Consider the following 23,571-nt stretch of genomic DNA (forward strand, 5'->3'; position numbering starts at 1 on the left):
ACCTAGAATGCTCGTCAATGTTACAGTTTGTGAATTATACATTGCTCCTTTATTCCCATATTCCATACAAATGGATGATCATGTTCATAATATAAAGTCCAGTGTAGAAGTTCTTTTTCCCTCAAGCCAAACTATTTTGAACGATAGAGCTGTTGTCATAAAAACTTTTCTAACTTCAAAAGAGTCGTCTAAATGTTAAATAAATACGACTGCTCGTCGAGCTATCCTTAAACACAATATAGCTTCAACGGCGTACATCGCTCCCGCGGGCGTACTTACAAATTATCTCGTAACTTTTATTTCTTAAGTCCGCTTTTTGTTATACTATTCTTGTGCTTTCTTTGAGGATCTGTGCCCCGTTACCACTTGGGATAAGAATATCCTATACGAAGACGTGCGACTTGCTGACTGATTTACAAGCAAAATGATATGACTTTTTATAAATTCTAGAAACATTCACAAAATGTGACATCCAATGTTTATAATGATAAATCGAATGACGTTCTACACATATGGACATATCATTCGCAGTCTGGTAACGGAACGGCAAAAGTGTGCTTAAAGACAATGTAAGCACACTTTTCTCCTTAGTCGTGTGTCAACTGTGTGTCAATCAACAAGCCTAAGTGTGCTATAAAAAGTGCTTAAATAATACATTAACGACTCAAAAAACAGATGGTGTGACTTATCATCGGTAAGATTATTTTATTATATAAGATTGATATGCAAAAAGCGGAAATAATTTAATAAAACGAATTAATAATTTATTTAATTAATCTTTGTAAGTCAGCCTTTGATGATCTTTTGATCTCATCTACTGACATAACAGAGCGTGGTCGTCTTTTGGCTGTGACAGAAAATGAGTCGGGATTTACCTTCTGCGCCGATTGGAACGCTACTTGACAATATGACATTGTCAATATGCGTATCACTCCGGCTAGGTATAAAACTGAATGAACCACAACAATGTAGATGTGGCGTTCAGGTAGATGCTCTTGGACGCCACGGGTTATCCTGCCTAAAATCGGCAGGCCGTATCAGTCGTCACGCCAGCATTAATGAAGTCATTCGCAGGGCATTTGCCGCTCTTAATATACCAGCTGTTTTAGAGCCAAATAGTATTACCCGCCGCGATGGCAAGCGTCCTGATGGAATGACGCTGGTGGCTTGGGCACGGGGAAGGGCGCTGGTGTGGGACGTCGACACTCTGGCTCCTTCTCACGTCCAAGTTACGTCAGTTGGTGCTGGGGCTGCTGCTTCGACTGCCGAAGACAGCAAGCGTCGCAAATATGTTGGTCTCAGTGAGTCATACATCTTTGTGCCGTTTGGTGTCGAGACACTTGGCTCGTGGGGCCCAGAGGCGCGGAGAATGTTCAAAATACTATCTTCGCGCCTCAATAAGGCTACTGGAAACCCAAGCGCTGGCAGCTATTTCGGTCAACGGATCAGCCTTGCTATCCAACGCGGTAATGCTGCCAGTATTCTTGGTACGCTTCCACGCAATGATAGTTTTAATTTTATGTAGTCGTAGTATTGTAAATATTGTTATAAGATTTGTTTTGATTAAATATATATACTTAATTATAATAAAACGAATATTTTTTCATAAAAAATGGTACAAGTTCCGAGACAAGACCTGCTTGTCAAAATGGGACACATGAAAGGACACAATCAGAAATGTATAGACATTCGAAGGTTATTGCATTATTGAAGGTTGGTGCATTGTCTGTATGTATAGAACGTCATTGGATAAATCAATTAATTATTCGCCATAAAAAGATAAATACCATATGAAAATAAGAATATTTTTATCACCAAGTCACTGAAGAAATATAGGTATATCTTCCAAAGTCTTCGGTTCTTTGTATCCCTGTTAGGGACTTCAAAGAGATTATTAAAAAATTGAGGCCAACAAAAAGCAAGGCCAACTTGTTTTTTTTTACGTATAAACTGTTATCTTATATAGAACGACTAGATAGACTTTTAGGGATATATTATCAGGATCAATATTATCTTCATATTCATTCTCATTCATTCCATTTCTCTTTCGCATGCGGATAAAACAGTTTGGGAACGCTTTTTCTTTTGACTAACTTCATAAAAATCAATATTTGATGTTAACTGAGAGTTAACATGATAATGGTTAATCCATAAAAAAACTTCAAATTTATAATATTAATAGCACGGACAAGTAAAAAAATAAGGACTCCGTGTCACCTTACATAACAGTGTAGCACCAAAACAAGCCGATTAACGTGTAAATACATAGCTCCACGCACACACTTACACTACTACAGGCCGATAGGCGGCCATTATGAGAATTGTCATCGTCTGTGACAGATCAGTTTGCCTCTAAATAAAATATTTTAAATATGCCGTCGTGCGTTGTGAAAAAGTGTATAAACGATACTATATAAGTATTTGTGGCCGCATATGATTATTTAAGGGAGAAAAAATCGTGTAACTAGTATCTCCCGTAACCGCACACACACTAGCATAACGGTGCTTCACTTGCTAATATCAAGGCGCGGAGTCCTTCTTTTTTTACTCGTCTGTGATAAATCTTTATATATATATTTCTTGTGTGAGTGTGTATGTCACTGAACTCCTTCTAGACGGCTGGACCGATTTTGATGAAATTTTATGTGTGAGTTCAAGGGAATTCGAGGATGGTCTAGATTCACAATTGTACTACCTCCTAAACGGCTGGACCGATTTTGATGATATTTATGTGTGTTCCATTGAATTTGAGATTGGTGTGTCTTCAAATGGATTCGAGAATGGTTTAGATTCACAATTAAACTACCTCCTAAACGGCTGGACAGAATTTGATGATTTTTTTGTTTGTTTCAGTGAATTTGAGATTGCTGTAGATTTTCAATTCCATCCATATAATATAATTCTCCTGCTCATGTGTATGTTAGTGAACTCCTCCTAACGGCTGGACTGATTTTTCAAATTTAAGACGTGTGTACAGGACAACGTCTGTTGGGTCCACTAGTAGGTGTATATATTATCAATCAATCATAAGCAGTAGAGTGTATTACTACAACAGATACGGAGCGTAATTACGTTATTATTAATGGTCTCAGATTAATTGGTGCGGAACCAAATGTATACCAGGCGCATTACGTATGCAGATTGATAGTGGACCACTAACAGATGTGATTATCTTACCGGCATGTGGCTGTCGTATTGTATATTAATATTATCATGAATCTGGTAATATTATATTGCAAAATAATGTAATATGTGATATTTTTGCATGGTGTTAACGATAGGAAGTCCTAAAACTCCGTTTTTTAGGTTAAAGGTGTACAGAAAATATTAATCTATGTTAGATTTTGATTTTTAAATTAAATTCCTAAAAATTTCAGTTTTTAGTTTTTCCTTCTTGCTCTTCAGTTTGGATCACGCAACATTATAATATGTCTAGACTCAATTTAATTGTGCTGCGGTAATAAATTAAAATCATTTGTTGTTAGTACATAATATATCTTTGGGGCGGTGCTAATGGAAGCCTCACCCGAATTGATCACGTAGTAAGCACACAGTTTGGCAAATTGTATAGTGTGATTACAACGCTCGCAATTTGAACTGGCGCCAGTGCCTAATGTTGCAGTGCTACGATTCTAAACTCCTCGACATTTATATCTAATACCGAATATTTTTGTTTCTTTAATTATTCATATACGAGTAATTCATCAGAAAGGTTCAGATGTAGAATTTTTTTTACCAATATATTAAGCTGTAATTGTACCCGTTCAAATGTAACGGACATCCAAATAGGTCCATCTACGACGGATATCTAAACGTGTTAAAAACCGCCTCTTTTCTTGAATTTGAAACTTTTCAATCGATTAAAAAAAAATTATAACTTAATGTAAAAATGTTTAAATTTTGCCTCAATGTAAAGTATTTGGAAATTTTCTATTGCTAATAAAAAAATTAAGTCGCAAATCGCAATCGACATAACTATTCGCAATAGAAATATCTATTAACCTAAAATAGTCTGCTTGTCGGTCGTTAGCGTGTGCTCACGGTTTTATAATGAAGACGAGTCTCCACGGTAAGTCTCATTGACCGCAGACATTTGTTTAATTTAAATTTAATAGTGTTGATCATTTGTAGGTTTAGTTGTTTGATTCTCGTGTCAAAGGACGCCTGTGCTCTTAAATGGACATTAATTGGTTTAGAATTTTTTGTGTTTGTGGTATTAGTTTGTACTGAGTTTGTGGTAAGTTTGCTTTAGGCTATGGCCATAAAACGATTAATTCAGCGGCATTGATTAAATAACTTACTATGTGCCAATGTATACTTTCTAATTGAAACCGTTTGATATTTCATTTTTTATTGAAGTGAGGACTTAATTAGCGAGGCGTTGAGCACTTGGGATGGGTATAAAATGTTTAACTTGCGTCAGGACACGTGACCTGACCAAAAATTCGTAAGACAGAGGGACTTGAGTGTTGTGACAATTATAAACTATATATAATATAATAACAAATATATAATTTGTAAGTTGAATTATGTAATATAAATTGTCATTTTTGTTTACGGATAGCGCAATAAATGAATATTGCATTTAACCACATAAATAAAGTACTTTTATACTGATAAATAAAGCAATTCGTGCGAAATTATTTCCTAACCATTCCAAAATATTAAAAAATGCACAACGTTATTGTTCAAGTTTTCACTTCTGCAGGCACTACCGGAGTGCAACACATTTTTTTTTTGTTAATAATTAATTAAATTAAATTTTTATCTGTTTGATTTGGACATGATCTCGACAAATTTGCTTTGTTTACCACATTTTTTTTCCAAAACAAAATTTCACGCGAAGTGTATAACTTTCTGTAGAAAAATGTCTGTGTGTCTTTCTTTCCTTTAGTATCAAATAATATAGAGCATGAAAAGCTTTTTTTTAAGGAGGGTTATACGGCAAGTAACTAACTTATAATGTTGGGATGGACAATTTTCTTTTCAGTTTTTATATGAACATTTATACAAGTTAATGTATTTTAATATCTTTTTGTCTCTATTGAAATTCTAAAATTGGCCTCCGTCGAAGTGCATCTATAGAGGTCCGTGAACACATTTCGAAAATAACTTCAATATTGCCAGTGTCTCAACGTAAATTGAATAGAAGTATACAAATGGCCCGAGCGTCCGTTCACATTAAGATGGTTGCATTGGCTTCAGAAAATATATCTTTTGACTTTTATATAATACTAGCTGACCCAGCAAACGTGTTATTGCCATATAAAGAGATAAAAGAAGATCTATAATTATTTGTTTTGGGATATAAAAAATAAATGACGACCGATTCTCAGACCTAAAATTTATCGTACCTACTATAATTATTGTATTCGATTGCCATCTTGCAACTCTATTCCGGATCTTTGGATGGATCAGAATAAATATTTAGGGGTGGTTGATCATTTAGGAGTACGAAAAATAGATGTTGGCTGAGATGAAACACAAATTTTCAAACAATTTGGTTAAGCCATTTCGGAGGAGTTTAAGATTATATTCTTATAAGTCTTCAATACAGAATCGGTCAATCTCGATTCATAGGTAGTACTGGTAAAGGGACGACTTGAGATATTGCATACAGTGTATACTTATATTTAAATTATTATTCTCCTTATACTTAATTATTACAAAAACAAGTTCCAACATGCGCGTCGTATAGTCAATTATGATGTAATTATTATGTTTGCATTAAGGTAAATTGGCTAAAGTCGATAGTAATATAATATATAGGCTTAAGAAATAAATAGTTCATCAAATACTAGATCCATTTTGTGTATTGTTTAATAACACAAATCTTTTTGTTTACATTAGACATAAATAACTATTCTCCTGAAATAGTTCGCATGACTGACGTCGTGTGCTGTTATATAATCATTAAGATCGTCGTTCCTTTTAACTTTATAATATCAAGTGTTTTTAAGTTTTAGATTTTGTTTGTGTATGCTGTAACAATCCGAGCTATTTATTTTGAAAGAAATTCCTTATCGCTCGGTACGGACTTGGCAGATGGGGGGCTAGGCGAAAAAAACTGTAAGAATTTTCCGTCACGACCTTTTCTATAGTTTTAACAGTTATCAATAGCGTGTACATGATATTGGCTCTGCCCTGTTATAGATAATAATAATAATATTGACACACTTTTTACACAAATATCTTGCCCCAAGTTAAGCATATATAGCCTGTGTTATGTGTTACAAGACAATGATATATTTAATACAATATACTTACTTCAACATATATAAATTCATATAAACATACATAAATACATTTAAACATCCATCACTCGGAAATAAACATCCATATTCACCATATAAATGCTTGCACCTACCAGGAACCCGGGACCTCCAGCTTAGTAGGTAGGATCGCTAACCACTCGGCTATACAGGCTATATAGAAACGCGCTTATTGCTGTTGTTATGTTCAAGGCAGCCAATAAGTTGGTGTCGGCTGCGCAGGTATAATTGGAACACGGCATAGATACGCGTCAGCTGTTTCGTTCTGTATTGTGTATGTTTTTTTTTTTCCAACTTAACACGTGCTGCGTAACCTCTCTGCGAATTGTTTATAAACACTTTTGTTGGTTGATAATAACTCTTGTTATTAGTTAATAACCATCAATAATGCATTGTGCTAGTGGCTAACGGCCGTTCCCAGTATACTATCTACACATAGAGATAAATTACTACCTTCTACTGTCAGTAATTAGCTGTCAATAATTTGAAGCTGTCCGTCTGATAAGTCATTCTTATAGCCTTATATTGCGACGCGTGAATTGCAATTTCCATACAAACTTCTATCGCTGGTAAACTATAAGTCGTCCCATTGACAGACAGCGTGTACGGATGATTAACCGTCGATAAGTTTATTGGGACAGAAAAGTCAACGATAGTTACGATTTTTTATCTCAAGTAGGCCACAACCGAAGATAGACTGAATATTGGGAATGGCCGTAAGTAGATAACTATGACGCAAGGTAAGTGTCAGAGTTTTTAATTACATTATTATTATTTAAACTCAGTATATTAACAGACATACTATATTTAAGTAATGACTATAGATTTTGTTGTTTTGGTAATCAATTTCTCTCACACTTTTTACTATAAATAAAAATAAAATCCACCCATAGTGTATTAGTATTGTTCAAGTAAGCTGTAGTTACGAAAATAATTGAGCTACGTCTTGCGACACCGGGTACTTGAAATACGACTATCAAACTGCGAAGTTACCATTTAAATGTTATCAAAGAGGTTAGCTATTTATGAAAGTCGCTCAGAGACATCCGTTTAACAACGGAGAATGGGGGAAGATTCCTCACTAAAGCGATTCAATTTAAAAACGTCACTCTCGTAACAAGTATTCAGAGTATCTCCTGTGATGCTAACTCGGTTCTCGGAGGACATCGCATATTTGTTCAAGATTTTATTTCAGACATGCTACCGTTGTATATGCGGGTAGAAATAAATTGTATTATACAGGGTGGGTAGGATGGACGACTTCAAGATAAACAAATTAAATTGTGAATCGGAAAAATAAATTAATCAACCATTTATTGTTATAATACCTTCTACTTCTGAGCTAATGTAAGTTGAATGAGATATTAATTAGCTTGCTTAATAAATACATGTTTGTTTGACTCTAAATAGACTACTTGTGCAGAAATCCATAATTATACAAATGATTTATGTTTTCTTTGTCTCGTGCCAGATTTGGCGAGACAACACGTCCTGAGGATGCCTCGTGTAGAGGCGAAACACGTGTCGTATTGTTTTAAAAACAAATATTGGCGAAATTAACACTAAAGATAACTTAAATCATTTGTATACTTGTCTAGTTGTTAACACTGTAGAAGGCAACTTAGATTTTACTTTTGACTTTTTGTCCGTCAATTAAATTTTAAGTTTGTACGTACCACCAAATTATAAAGAGAAGTTCCTCAGGTGGTTATAATACAAAGGTAATTTTGATACAAGTGTATATAGGTACGATATATTTTTAATTTGGAATGGAATGAGAACAGCATCAGTGCTTATTTCAATGAAAATAAAACATCATTCCCATATCATTAGTTCCGAATGATGTGTCGGAGATCGAATTAGTACCAAAGTCACCGATATAGCCCACATGATTGCAAAACTGAAGTGACAGTGGGCAGGACACATAGTTCGACTGACAGATGGTCGTTGGGTCAGTAAAGTCCTGGAATCGCGACCACGTACCGGAAGACGCAGTGTTGGTACGCCCCAACAAGATGGACCGACGATCTGGTCAAGATCGCCGGAATACGTTGGATGAAGGCAGCGCAATACCGATAGTCGTGGCAATCATTGGGGGAGGCCTTTGTCCAGCAGTGGACGTCTTCCGGCTGATGATGATGATTATGTGTCCGAATCGAAAAAAAATTTTGCAAAATTACTTATAAAACACTGCCAGAGCTATTAATATTGCAGTAATGTTAATAACACTGCTTGCTAATAATGCCACTTGGTGTTCAACATAACTTACCTACTATCGACTGTTTTCTAAATTGAGTGTTATTGTTTTGGAATCCATTATACCATTTGCTTTGGGCACACACATCAGACGCGCTAACTTAGTTTGTCGCCGCACAATGTTTAACTAACTCTGTTTATTTGCGCCGGCCATAACGAATATTAGATACAAGTTGTGACCAAAATCCACTAAGTTATATTAATTAGACTCCAACATGGTCTGCATAACTGGCGCCGCAATTAAAAGTTCGCTTCGAGGGATTCCTATGCTGCGAGTTTTGATTTAAAGTTGGTTATATTTTGTTGGCCGTCATTTTTGGCGGAAAATATTCAAATACAGTATTTATCGGTCTGTCGCAGTCATTCTTTATTTAACTCGTTACATTACATCGTAATTTCGTTTTCCTAAACACATTATCAAAGAAGACGAATCTAAAATGTCGATATGAAATCTGCTGAGACTTTGATTGTATTAATAATAAAATAAAAATAAATAAATAATACAAAAAATAAAAAAATAGCCTTTTGCTCCCACTAATAATACATATACACAATCACGCCTCTTTCCCTTAGGGGTAGGCACAGACGTCTTCTTTCCACTTGCTACGATCCTTACATATTTGTTTCGCTTCGTCCACTTTTATTATTCCCTTCGTAAATTCTCTTTGATTTTATCTTGGTTCTTGAACTGGCCTTTTTTTCAAGACGTCTCTGATTTGGTCTTGAAACGTCCGCCTAGGTCTACCCTTTCCAACACTTTTATTCACACTCGCCTTATACACTTTTTTCGTCAATCGTTCTTCATTCATTCTTTCGACATGTCCAAACCAGCTCAGCCTACCTTTCTCAATTTCTGTCATTACATCTTCTTTCAGACCACGTATTGCTTTTGTTTGTCTTAAAACAATGTTAAAACAAAACGCAGCATAGACCTATAAAGTTTACAATTTTTTTTTTATAATTAACCAGTACCCCTTATACTGTTTCTACTATATCATCATATTTGTAAATTATTTAAAAATAATTAAACATTTTTTTTTCATTTCAGCATTTGAAACAGCATCAAAACTATCTTCTTTGGAATGCCTTGATTTCTGCTTGAACCATATGTTTGTCGCCATTTCTTATCATCCTGGTGATCCTGGCGAGGATACAAGGCCAAAGTAATGAAAATATTAAATTGTCATCGATTCTTGATACGTTTACAAATTTAGAAGTAAATCGTATTCAAGAGAATTCCAAAACCTTCCAAGATTCCGTTATATACATACATACGTACTGGCGAAGCGAATATCAAGCGTATTGAATAAGAACGTGTAATCGTTATTTCTAATTATTTGAAAATGTTCATCGTAAAATATTTTTATTGCCTAGTCTATTGCCTAATGTCTGTCGTTTTCTCTTTGTAATGTAATAACGAAGTTGATTAAAACTCCTCTAAATCCTTAATTTGGTCGTTCCTGAAGAGCCTCTATTAGGCATTCGATATCGAAATTTATAACGGCCATATAATGTTATTATGAGCGTCGTTTGGCAGGAATTCAAATAACAGGATGGTGGAATTTATTATATTATGGAATAATTCGCAGTAACGTTACATTAGAAAATGCTTTTTAGTTAATAGTTGAGATTAATTTCATTATTCAGCCGAAATTTCTGATGTCTTTATTGTTTGTCTGGGATGCTTTATGATTAACTTATAATATGTACATATTAGTATTTATATTGAAGGATTGGCGAATAGGCTTAGTTCTGCAGCATATGCGGTTAAGAAAATAAGACGGTTAACTGACATAGATACGGCGTGATTAGTATACTTTAGTTATTTTCATAGTATTATGTCCTATGGTATATTGTTATGGGGCAATGCGGCCGATATTAATACCATCTTTGTGCTGCAGAAGAGGGCTATTCGCGCGATTTATAACCTAGGTCCTAAAGAATCATTAAGAGAAAAATTTAAAGAAATAAACATTTTGACTGTTGCTTCTCAATACATTTTTGATAATGTTCTGTATGTTCATAAGCACATTGAGGAATTTTCTAGAAACTGTGACATTCATAATGTTAACACGAGGAACAAACATAAACTTGTTATGCCTACTACTCGGTTGGGTCGAGTTAGTAAGTCTTTTGTTGGGCGATGTATATGCTTCTACAATATGATCCCAGAAAATGTACAAAACAAATGTGTTACGAAATTTAAAAGAATTGTTAAAAAACGTTTGTGTGGGAAAGGTTATTATAGCATAAACGATTTTCTTAATGACACCACGGACTGGGAATAAGGCGAACACCCTCAGGCTCTTTAATTATAAATGTTTATTGTACGATATCACATTGTAATACATATTTTATATTAAAAAAGAAAAGCCCGCTAAGTTTCTTGCGCCCATTCTTCTCAGGTCTGAGGCAGTCCCTTTTGAATGGGTGGTAGATTTTGACGTTCAATAAGTGATTTTAAATCCTATTTTGAATAAAAATATTTGAAATTGAATGTTTATATACATGTCGCAGATTTATTTTGATTTAAGATGGGGCGTGCCGATGTTAATATCCGCCATGTTGTTTTAAGTCGATTAGTCACACTACGCAGTGTCAACTTCAAACAAACATTGACAGATGACGTTCGCCATCAGTTCAGCCATAATACAAAGAGTAGAATATAATTCATACAGGCCATATTACTAACCTCTGGAATGGCACTTATGCCTCACCGCGCGATGCGCGTTGTGACTATTATTCCAATTCTCCGACATATATTACTCGATGTCCAGCAAAACCAAGGTGTATTTATCCAAAATATAGTGCTCCGGTTTTGAATGAAATCTGGCGGTGCCGGTTTATTATGCTTGTCAGAGTGGTCGTGCCTATATATTACATTTTCATTGCTATAAGCGGATTGTGCCGCTTCATATGAGTCGAAGGTAAATCATCAGCTCGTCCCGTAACTTAGTCCTGTAGCAAAAAGAAAGAATGAAGCCTTAAGATTTGTACTTACTCTAAAATCAAAAATTTAATATTATTGATATTTATTACATTAAATTAATTAAACATTAAATTAAAATAATGTAAATAAATATTATTACATTATTATTAAATACAAAAATCAATATCTGACTAATGTCCATGAAATCCAATGAAGGATTTTCAACAATTTGAGTGTACTTGTATGTGTATAAGTGCATGGAAATTTATTAATGTATATTGTCTTGTAAATAATGATATATTATGTAGTTTGAAAAATTAATAACAGCGCGATTCGATTGAAACGTTAATTAGACGACGTCAAAAAAGCGCGTACACTTATTTCTCAAGTCACTTATTTATCATTTCTGAATCCATTCTCTCTCAAACAGACTACTCATGCAAAATAATAATATTCTTTGTCTTTTTGGAGATTTACCGTTAAATATACATAGTGTTTTATTAAACTTGAAAACATGTTTTCTAATAGCAGAATGAAAAAATATTCACATTACAAGCTTCACTTGAAACAGATCACAGATCGCTTGCCACAACGATCCGAATCGCTACGAACATAAGTAATATATGTGTGCATGTAAGAAGCGTTCGGGAAATGGTAGTTGTCGTGACGTAATAAATGTTTAAGTAAAGTGTCAGGTGAGAGATTGATGGTCCAATAGCGAGGTCTGGCCAACCGCTGCCCTCAATCACAGTCGGTCTACATCGACGGATAAGGAATCCTATTGTCGAAGACGTATTACGTGTGGACAGATACTGCGAAGTTCGCCGGATTTTATTAAAGAAATAATATTACAATATCATGCTTATTATTAAATAGAAGGCCAAATTTTTGAATATTTACTAATAATCTGTAATATTACAAAAATCCTTCAATAATATTATATACGTTGAAATTGATTTGAAATTAAATTTTTGTTGACTAGACTAATTAATGACGATCTTACTAGTACCTGTGTCCAAACAAGTTTATATTTTATATTCTATCACCAAGAAAAAGCCAGTTAAATTGCATTTCTCTCGACCATAGTTTCAAAAAGGCTAATTATACCCTCCCATATTTATAACGAATATAAAATTGCTAATAATAATAATAATACAAATGACAGCTTCTGAAACCTGTATTAACTTCTTTTCTGCTTTTTCGTTTCAATATTGAGACACTTATAATCTTTATTTTACCAGAATATCTAGTTACTCCATTTGTGTTTAGACTTTCTAAGTCAACAATTTTGTATTTATATAGGATTCCAGAGATTTTTAAGTTACTTTTTTGTTTAACCGCTCAATTAGCCTTAATTTTCTATGTTCAACCGTATGAAGATGAAGATTTAAAATATATGGTCAACTCTGAGATTCTTAAATTTTTGCAGAAATTTTGAAATGAAAACTAAATTTTTTTAACAAATTTTGGTATGAATTCGCGATTTGATGTGTTATCATATTATTTTATATCATCCATCCTTCTTCGAAATGCAGTGAAATCTTTGTATGATGGTCCTTAGGAATATAATGATTTCCTGAATTTAACAAGATCTTAGAAATCTCCTAGCTGTAGCAACATACCTTTACATTACGATAATCTTTTGTAAAATTCTCTGTACTTAGTGAATTTACAATCATTGCAAAAAAAAACAAATCTCCGTTTAACTATTTTTGTAATCTTTGCGTAACCTAATCTACCAATACATTATCATTTAAGCTTGAACACGTCCACTGTTGGACAACATCCCCTAAAGATCGCCATGACGATCGGTCCTGCGCTGCCCTCATCCAACATGTACCGGCGATCTTGACCAGATCGTCGGTCCATCTTCCAACTTATTCTACCAATACATCTAACAAAAATTCATATTTCGACAGGTTGGCCGGAGGTCAAACATGTCATAATAAAATTAATGTTTGATGAGTTACTATCCCAGGATTAAATATTTTTTTAAGGTAAAATTGCAATGACGAAAAAGAAGATGCTAAGCTGTATGAGATAAACTTAATAATACTTATTTAAAACGTATACGGAATCGTACAAAGAAAATATTAAACGTTACTAAAGAATTCAGTTGATTTGGTTTTAAATTAGTTCGATAATTAAGACATTTCAGCAACGACTTGACTACATTGTTAAAACATTTACTTGAAACTGGTAGTTGAAATAATGCACGCACATTTGCTATAAAATATAATCACGAAATACATTACCAAAATAGATTTTGTTAATTTGAACTGACAATACGGAGGTCCGTATTTGGTACGTTAGTTCAGTGAATAATAAATTCACACGCAAATAAGTGCGGTCGAGTCCTGTTTGTTTGTTGAATAGTTTGGGGTGTTCGGGAGTTGGTTGTTCCCCTGGGATAGAGCGTGTGCTTCACGAAGGAGCTTGCGGTTATTTTTAATTAACGTTCACGAAGTGATGAAGCGTTCCTCTGACTGTGGATTGTATGCGCTAATTGAAAGTGCATTTGCTCTTTTGTTTGCTGTTCTGTTGAAAATAACCGGCAATTGCCAGCGTTTTAAACATATTCATTTATAATAAGCAAAAATGCAGTCCTTATTTTAATTAGGGTTAAAGCCTAAATTATCATCTGTCTACAATGCTCTATATTCTATGATTTTTTTAACATCTATGCAATGATATACTTTATACTTAAATCTTAAAAACATTTTTTAAGAGAGCTAGGACGTCTATAAAACCATTACTAGTTATCAAGTTAGGTTGTTACCATTTTTGGGGATCGCATGGATATTGCCTGGCTTTCGTGAGTCCGGGAACTTCAAGCATAGAACTCTGACACTATCGTTTTGTTCTGGTCTATAGACCAGACCACTTACAGTGTACGACGTACCATAGTATCATGTGTAACTCGATATAGCCAGATCGGTTGTGATAAATGCCATTACGCCACCAGATCAGACACTATAACTTACCCTTGAATTATTAAAAAAACGCAATGATTGTACGTCATATTAGGGCAAAATTTCGACACTGCATATGATATTTATTGCAATGTAATGTCTCTTCGATCAAAAGCAATTTATAAACTTTTATGAATTATTATATTGGTATCTATAAACAATGTTAGCAACTCTAAATTAGAAACACTACATAAACCTATTAAATTTCTGCAAATGTTTTACTTCGCTAATGGGCTTCATTCGAAGCTAATAACGTGTTCAGTATTCGTGGCCATTAGTAAACATTTTCTCTTTCAAAATTTTGACTCCATTAAATAAATTAATTTTCTGTGCGCTGCAAAGGAAATCATTTTTTTTATGGCAACCTTAGTGATTAAATTCATCTAAAGCTATTGAATGAGTTTGTAAAACTTCTTTATGAGTTTAATAACATTTTAGTATTGCGTATATCAAATATCCAAATATTTGCCGAGAATATTGCCGAGAATAGTGGATTAATATTATTTTATGTCCAGCAAATAATAACAAGAAGTACACTCAATAACTCTCTCTGTAAGAGTGTTTGTACTTGCATTTAAGGCGCTTTGCTTTCCAACATCATGTCCATATTAACGGCTACTTTTATAGCACTCTATTTTTAAAAAATAAAAAAAATATTGTTGACACAGATCAAAAATTTATCATCATCAGCCGCAAGGCGTCCACCCCTGGACAAAGATTTATGCTAGTGATTAATAGCCTTACCTTACATCCATTGATTTGTATGTATTAGGGCGTCTCTCAAATATATCAAACACATAATTATAATGCATACTAATCTATATCTATATATCTAAGAAGTCTATGGTATATTATGTGCTTATGTCTTGCGGGAGGAATGTCGCCTATGTATATATTATTGTACATACATTACATTGCTACGTACGCTGGCAACACTGATATTGAGGGACTTGTGTAGTAATAATGTGCATAAGTTATGGATGTCACAGTGAAAAAAAAATTACTATACCAATGAAATGTAATATTTGGATCGGCATAGCTGCAGATTGTAGAATAGTTGCTGTTAGTTAGATAATTAAAGGACTAACTCTATATTTAGGCGTTGTTTTAAGTTTGCCGTTCGGAATATATCACTACTTACTTCTGGTGGTCTGTCCATCACCTCATGTTTAACTCAATTCTAGAACCCTATTAAAATTTTCATGATTTAATGCTAAACTTAAACTTTATTCCAACCAATAGATCAAGAATCAAAATAGCAGAGATTGTGCCGAATTTAGTTGCTTACAAATGACACGAAATAACATTCACATGTGTTGTCGATTGTTGCATTGTAGAGAAGTCACCGACAGTCGCTACGTCGACTTTATTGAAACATCAATGCTTTGCTCGCTCTGCTGAAGTAGCGATGCATGCAAACATAGTTCTGAACTTGTACGCTATATCGCGTGCACGCGGCCAAAGTTGTTCGCATATTATTGGACAAGTATTTGGTGCTTGTTTGCCGCAAATGCTTTATAGTAGTTCTCGTTGATGTGTGAGATTCGTGTCGTAAGTTTTCGATGGCTCGTGACATATATTATTACTTATGGGTTCTATGACAGTATCTATTGTGCTTACGTTATCGTTGTGTTTTGCAATATTTCTCATCAGTTATGTGAGATTGGTAGAAATAGTATATTGTGCAACTCGTGCGATAAGTTGTATTACAAATGCGACGATTTATGTATTATTTCCGACTCCATATTCGTTTTTATACTTTTGTAACTTTAATTAAATTTTATTTATTAAATTAAAGTGTCAGACGCGTCCACCTCAATTTAGTTTCGATATTTCGATTGTGTTTTTTTTTGTTATTATTTTATTTATTTTAGCAATTTTATCTAAATTTGCGTGTGCGAAGTATAATTTGCGTGCGACAAGTAAACTTTTCGCACTCAATGCTCGCAAGTAATTTTAAAATGGGCAAACGGTTCTTTTCATTTGCTAATCGAAATGTTTCGCACGGATATGTTTTAATTTGTCAAGTTTTTTATTAAGTCTTATTGCTATACAGTTTCGTAAATTAAGTTATTCTTGTTCTTACATTTTTTATGTAGAAATAAATTAAAGTTTAACTAAATTATTTCAATTCGTCTTCGTCTTGATTAACTGTTTTGTGAGTAAGTACCATTTATTCGTCTCTAATAATGCTAATATTAAAACGTAGGTAGATAGCGATTCCGTTATCAGCACTTTAATTAACCGAAGACAAAAATAGAGCACTCGGCCGCGAGACGTTTAATTGAAATAACATTCTTTGTGTAAAGGAGGTTGAGGGGAGTACACGAGACGTTGTTTTTGCGCTCTCCGACAAATGAGAAATGCTTCCCGCTTTGTGACATGTGACGAGTGAAGTCCGCGGTGGCGGCCGAGCGCCCTCGTCGCAAAAACAACGAATTACCTAACCGTGTTTCTCTTTGTGATTACAAAGAGAACCCCTTGGGCTTGACTTTTGTGCTGTTTTGGGGCGAAGATATCACAGCGGAGATAGGGGTTATGAATTTTTTGCGAAGTCAAGGGACGGAACGCTTTATGATCTAGCTTTAACACGGAACCGTATCATTAATTATACGCATAAGATTGATGCCGTTGTCTTCAAGTAAAATATGTATTGCAACTCTGAGATGCACAAGTACTGTGTAATAGTATCCGAGATATTTGATTCATTGATGATACTACTGTTGTAGTGGTGAAATAAAATGATAAAAAATTATTGATATGCTTATTAAAGAACATGTTTTAATTTAAGTATAAAATATCAATTTAGTAGTTATGGTTTCCGACTTGTGGTAACTTTTATTAGCTTTGATTGCTACCTATTTATTACCTATACTAAGTAGGTTCAATCGTTGTGTTTTGTTTTTCGTACTTAGACCAACAGCCGACCGCAAAAAAGTTGTTTTATATTGTTAATATTGTGCCTTAGAGGACTTATGCAAATCTAGCCCATGTCATGGTTCTGTTATGGATTGAAATAGTTCCTAGATTTTGAAGGCTAAATTAACTATGTTGACTATGTCGTGGTCTTCCAACGCATACATTATTTACTATTTATACTATACAAAAAACTGAGCATTTTTTATAAGATGACCTTATACTAGGTAGGTACAATTACAGGTAAAGAAGGCAACCCAAACGTCGTCAGAAAAGGTTAGAGTGAGGCGATAGAAAGAGAGACAACTTCTAGGTGAATAAAAATGTAGGTTAATAGCGCCATGCGATCTGAACTACACCTTAGTGTATGGCTGCAAGAGTTCCTATTTCATTAATTGATGTTGCGGAGTGAGCCTTCTGTACTTGCTTGTACTATTATATATTCTTTGGTAATACTTCAAAATAATTTTGGCTATGCAGAATAACGTTTATAATAAAACGGTGATAAACAGACGATTAATAGCCGGCCCTCCTTCGCCATAATGTCAAATTATCGCATTGAAAAATGACCCTTTAATACCGCAGGCACGCGCTCTGTGGACTGTGGCTTGGTACTTACTTTGAGCTTGTGATTAAATTGCGAGCGTTGAATTAAAACCTTTAAATACATGCTCTACAGGTACACGAGTGTGAATGGCGATCAATATGTAGTAATACGCCTTTTGTATCCCTGTGTTTTATAGTTATACTATGGTAAATATTCACTTTTATCGGAGAGCTTCGAATTTCAAATATTCGTCGACTTCTGGAAGCATCCATCAAAGTGTATCTACATCAAAATTATAAATATCACCCACAGTGCAATTCTTGAGAATATTCTTTACCGCTACAAAAAATGGTACTATAATCCTTATGGGGTTCCTGTTTCTTTATGGGAGAAACAGAACGAACGAATAATCCACCTGATATACATTATCATCTGCCCACAACAGTATCAATGTGGTATCAGTTATCAAGCTTGAGGCATAAAATAGACTGTCTCATATGCCTTTAGTTCACATACATTCAGAAAATCCGTAAGTTTCTATATAATAAAAAAAGTTTTACAAATGTATATATAAATTTAACTGCTTCATGAAAAGGAAATCTGTATGTCTCTTAATAGTATTCTCGTAATTATTGTATTCAGTAACGTCTGCAATCCAAACACGTCTACAAAATAATTTTCGAAGTAGTGAAAAATTGAATTTTAATATTGGTTTTTATTAATAGTCTATGGAAACAGTATTAACCGTAATCAAACTTTTAAAACGTGACGAGACAAGCGAAACCTCACCGGATTGCAGTTTAATAAATGATAGGCCCTGCTCACTACAATGCAGACACAATATTGCTGGCACACGACGGTTATGTGCAAAAAAGGAGAAGCTGTGGCATGAAACATGATAATATATACTAGTCACTACGTAGCCTTGCAATAGATATTCTAACAAATCTGTCAGGATAGATGATACAACATTAACCGAAAAAAATAAAAAGATATACACGTCACTACATGACCATATCGATTCAAAGAACAATTCTTTATAACTCAACATTTCGTCTATATGTCTCGTTTTGTTTTTGTTTTAAAAAAATTGTCGAAGTTGGATGCCTCCTTAGTATTTTCAATATTAAACCATGAAGCTTAGATAATTTATACGTCTAGATAGAGTCTCTTGCTGTTAGACAAGTGATGACAACAAGCCAAGAATATTAGTTTAGTGTGCGTGACAAGCTACGTCTTATTCTCGCGATTTGTATGACACTTCGTGTTAGTGTGAGTGAATTGCTCAAAATAGATGATAGTTCTAAAGTCTATTTCTTTCGACGTTTTCACAGCTGTCATAGTTTGAATAATATAGAAGCCAAGAAGTAACATTGGTCCCACATTATCGGGGTACCAGGTCGCTGGTCGTCTGTACGCTAATATTTTCTATGTCTTCCACAATGTCTGAGCCGTGGGGAACAAAATAGTGTAACAGACACGAAATGTTCATGCATTAACTTACTATTAAATATAATAAAAAACATAAACAACAAAGAGAAACATCATTAATTAAAGCTATTGTTATCAAAGCTGCTTTCCTGTAACCCAATTGTAATAAAAGCTAATTTCGTGTATTAGTCGTGTGCATTAGGTTGATTGACTGATGACCGGACGCTACTAGCTAGATGTCATTAAGCGTATCATGGCCTCTATAGGCTTTTACGTTAAGCTAATTCGGCTTAATGCTGACGTGTTTTAGTCGGATATCAAAAGGCTTAAGTGCTTGTCTGTGTACGTGACCAGTTAATTATGGAAATGTTTTATTTGTTCACGTCGTAGGCGCATAGTGGAATAAGGCAGTTTGTGATTTGTCTTGATATTGTCTGTGAACAATGTCGTATTTTGAAGCTTGTTTTAATTTCATATTTAACCCACATTTCTCAAAATCATTCATCAATGTTAATATTTTGTAAAATTTTTAACGCGTTTACATGCTTATGTTCACAGAATTATTTTATGTCCTCCTGAAAACGTGCACTGAAAAGGCCAGTATACGTCGAGTTAGCAATACTAATAATAAAAAAGTAACCTTTACGAAAAAAGTAATTTTAAAACACATTAACAATATCACACGTTTTAATCCTTTAAAAGGTGTTTTATTTAAATGTATAACATTTGATATAATCAAGGAAAATACTACACTTAAATTATGCTCACTTATAATACTAGGTTCATTTGCCAAACACTTTTTATATATACATAATTATAAACATTTCATAATTTTTCTTTTTGTGAATAGTTCCGGCGACATGATTTGCATTATCTTTTGTAGAGATTTGAAAAGTAATTACGTGTTTTCAACGTTATAATTAATAGTAAACTAATGAGGAGTATTTATTTTTATATTTAACACAATCAACGTTTATTAAAATTATATGAATAGTTTTACAATGAAATATAACAGATACTTCACTATTTGCCTTACTCCACCACCGGCCTACGACATAAATATTCAAACGTCCACATTATGTCGTCGTTTTGTTTGTGAAGTTTCAATTCATTAGTTTGAATACAGCTCTAATGATCGCTTGCAAATAGAAAGCCTGATGTTTACAGTGCATCGCCTGTGTTTATGTCACTTATTTTGACTCATTCTGTGATTCATTGAAATAAAACTATAATATTTGTCAAGTCATTGTAATGTTTGTCAAGTTTTCTCTCCTTATTTGTTACGAGAAGACTAATAATCATTGTTCTCAAGATACTTCTCGTTTGTCAACGTATTATGTATTAAAATGTCATTAGCATTGCGTGACTCGAAAGCATCCTAATTGGTTCACATTCTAACAGTAAAATGCGTACGTTTCTTTAAATTAAGATTGACAGTTAGAAATGCTAGCTGTCTTCTTTTTTCTTTTTGAAACAAGATGATTTTTTAAAGTTTCAGTTACTAAATTTAATCAGTGTTAATAATGCAAGAATTACTGTCATTAATCCTAATTAATTAAAAGCCAAACACTAAAATTAATTTCTAATATATTTATCTACTTACCATTTAAACATAGGACACTCGAATAGTATAATAAATTTAGCTTTATCAAGTTTCAATCAAATTTATCACCAGTATTCCTAATTATGAATAGTCAAAGTTGAATCTATTCGAAATGCGGACACAAAGTTGGATGGCAACTCATCGATATAACTCGTAATCCTTTAAGGCCTATTAAGTTCCGTAATAAATGTTCATATTCGCAATTCGTATGTGTCGGCAATTACGAGAAATTGTGTCGAGGGCGCGGAGTTCGACCAGAGCTGATAACGATTATGTAGAAGCTATGAGAATGACCTACGGCAATGCGGTTTATATCTTGTCAGGCACTTGTTCCACCGCCGGCATGAGATAGTCTAAATATTATCTATTTTATGACTGAAGAAATGGACAACAGATGTAGATCCCATGGTGAATAACAGGGACGAAATATGAAAAATGCGGTGTATTTTGTTTTAGTTGGTGACATGCATCCTTTTTATGTTTGGATATGCTGTTATTTGGGCAGTATTTCACTCAACACTTTATCATTGCGTGGCGATGTATTCAAAGCTCGGTCATAACACAACTGATGGAAAACTGCCTAAAAGACGCGTAGGGAGAGTTTTGCGTAAGACAATTTTTGAGCGTGATTTTAAGTCTAGTCTCCTAGCGACAATACTACCGGTACTAGACTCGATAACTCGCTTCTAGCTCTACTCGCTTTTTATTAAATGCTGACGGTGGGTCCAGTGCCTTAGTTATGTGTTTAGTAATTGAGAATAGTTATTATTGTATTGGATTTAAAGAATTTACTTACCATAAATTCTTTTTGTACTTTAAAATAAGTATAATACTAATAGAATTACTAAATATTTTAACCATAATCACCTTAACACTACTAACATTTACATGTAATTTATCTATATAGCAATATAGGTTGAAAAATTTATGAAATATTTAAAATGAAATATAATTTCCGTACTAGGTATGTAACACTGTATTTGAGTAACTCAAAATCTTACGGCATAAAGTGATAGAAGAACTGTTAGGGAATGAAATTATAACAAATCGAATCACTTCTGAATGTTGAAATATTATTGAATATAACATCCCTTTAAGTAATATAGGCAAAGCAAACATATACAAATATATGCGAACCTATAATCAGCTATACATGCCCTGCAAGTGATTTATAATCAATAGTATTTATATCAAGTTGTGTGGCTTAACTCCGAGAACCGGTGGGGAAATGCAAATTCAATACAGATAACCTAGGGCGAGGGGTTTTGTATAGACCAAAATTATGGTAATTCATGCAAATGGATGATGAATGGTATCAGAGCTTACTGTTCTGAAATGAGACGATGTTAGCAACGGAACAGTACCTCGATGATTCGATCAGTAAAGAAGTTGTTGCATCGTCGGCGGCCATCTTCTTACATCATATCAATTTTTATTGCAAATTTTCATGGACAAATTAAAGTTCATTTGAATTGAATAACGATTTAAATATGCAATAAATTTTCTTTTATGCATCGGCAATTTTTACCCAATATGCTGTTGCTGTATGAGAAACTATTTGTTGTTTCTTTTGTTTGATTCATAGTTCACATTGAAGTCCTTGAGACTATATGACATCATTAATCTAACGGGGTTTTTTTTTTGTAATCGAGCATATTGGAAAATGTTTTAAATATTTTTATTTTATGGTATTTTGGATTGAGCTGATGGTCTTGTTACCAATGCTCTATATATATATATATATATATATATAAAACAAAAAGCTATATGACATTTGTGGCAAACGTCAAAGAAATATTGGTAGCCATTTTACGTGTATTCTATGTTACAATTATTATATGAATTGATTTCTTTGGATTACTTTTTTTAAGGCAATCACAACACCGCTTTGGCAACAAATGGCAACCATAGAGAGAACTAACGGCGAAAGAAACTGTCCCAGAACTATTTTATGCGCTCTTTTCAAAAATACAATTTATACAGTACTAGCTGACCCGGCAAACGTTGTTTTGCCATATAAATTGTATTCATCTTTTGCTTGCTAGTTGATAAGAGATGGCGCTAGTTGTATTCATTAGTAACAATCACATTTCTTTTATATTTTGTATAATTCAATTCAACTATAGTTTTATAAATTATAGCCTATTTGTTCTTCTGGTGTGTAAGCTGTATTATTGTAAAGTTTCATCAAAATCTATTCAGTAGATTTTGCGTTAAAGAAGTTCAAACATACATCCAGACATACAAACTTTCACATTTATAATATTAGTAGGATTGTTCTGTCATTATGCTATTGCTATAAAATAATCATAATCTAGTCATAGGCTGTCCGATCTCAAAGATATCCCGGTTATAGATATCTATATAGATATCTTGTGCAAAAGAGCCTCCCGCTTGTGCCTTGTGTTTCGGTGTAGAGACTTGCTGGAATGTCCATGGTACATTTTTTAAAATCTTATATCTAAGAGATTTCACGACACAACCTAAGACAGTCTCTTAATACATTTTTGGTTTGAAGTGTCTCCTCCTTTTTCACTAAAATGAAGCTCTGTTATTCCTTGATATATGTGGAATGACGGGAAATGATCGAAGATTCTAAAATAATAATCGCGTTCCAATAATCACAATAAGAAGCTTTAGAAGTA

At 33.8% G+C, this 23,571-nt stretch overlaps 1 protein-coding gene across 3 annotated transcripts in view; it reads left to right on the top strand.

Moving 5' to 3' along the window:
- Positions 1-23,571, top strand: part of LOC126967521 (furin-like protease 2) — a 325,069-nt gene that overhangs the window by 187,886 nt on the left and 113,612 nt on the right. The window contains exon 1 of one of the 3 annotated variants that reach the window (XM_050812024.1): positions 4,220-4,237. The exons of the other annotated variants lie outside the window; for them this stretch is intronic. The gene's annotated coding sequence lies outside the window, so the exon portion shown is untranslated. Of the gene's footprint in view, positions 1-4,219; positions 4,238-23,571 lie in introns of those variants that run through there. 3 annotated transcript variants of the gene reach the window in all.

The sequence above is a fragment of the Leptidea sinapis genome, chromosome 13 (assembly GCF_905404315.1).
Source record: "Leptidea sinapis chromosome 13, ilLepSina1.1, whole genome shotgun sequence".
Classification (NCBI taxonomy): Eukaryota; Metazoa; Arthropoda; class Insecta; order Lepidoptera; family Pieridae; genus Leptidea; species Leptidea sinapis.